Source organism: Arachis ipaensis, chromosome B06, assembly GCF_000816755.2.
Source record: "Arachis ipaensis cultivar K30076 chromosome B06, Araip1.1, whole genome shotgun sequence".
Taxonomy (NCBI): Eukaryota; Viridiplantae; Streptophyta; class Magnoliopsida; order Fabales; family Fabaceae; genus Arachis; species Arachis ipaensis.
Genome location: NC_029790.2, coordinates 128,759,531 through 128,760,141, shown reverse-complemented (window position 1 = coordinate 128,760,141; position 611 = coordinate 128,759,531). Strand labels below are relative to the sequence as shown.

At 24.4% G+C, this 611-nt stretch overlaps 1 protein-coding gene across 1 annotated transcript in view; it reads left to right on the top strand.

Annotated features, from left to right (window-relative positions):
- LOC107647526 (fatty acyl-CoA reductase 3-like) overlaps positions 1-611 on the top strand; it is a 19,278-nt gene that overhangs the window by 2,497 nt on the left and 16,170 nt on the right. The window lies entirely within an intron of this gene.

Genomic DNA, 611 nt, shown 5'->3' with positions numbered 1-611 from the left:
TATTCTATTGTTTAAACTCATTTTTCTTTTTTTTTTTTAAATGCACTATGGACACATCTTTATCCAATCCATTATTCCATTTTGAATTTTTGGTATTCTATTGGCTACACCCAATAACCTACGAAAAATAGTAAAAGAAAATATTAAACATGCTCTACTTTTGTATGATTATGTGCTTTATTGGTTGTTAGTTTAATAATTTTCTTGAAATAAAAAAGAGAGTAAAAATAGATTTTTTTTGTGAAAGAAGAATGAAATCACTTATTGAACTAGAATTTTTTTTTAATCTGCAAAAAAAAAAAAGAGTCAAAGAGGTAAAACCGTAAAAGATAAGAAGATTAAAGAGATAAAATAATTTAAAAAAAAAAGTCTAGGTAATAAAAAAAGGTGGACCATTTTCATAAAATTTAAAATTTTGGGGGCCACTATGCCCCCCTTTAATTATACGTGCCTCCACCCCTGATTTCATACATATGACCTTTTTTATGTGCACGAAAGGCAATACAAAAAATCATGTTTATTGAATATCTTTTTTAATTATTAGTAGATCAAATAAAAAAAATTAAAGGCCAAAATTTTTATTAAAATTTAATTAATATTTAATCAACCAA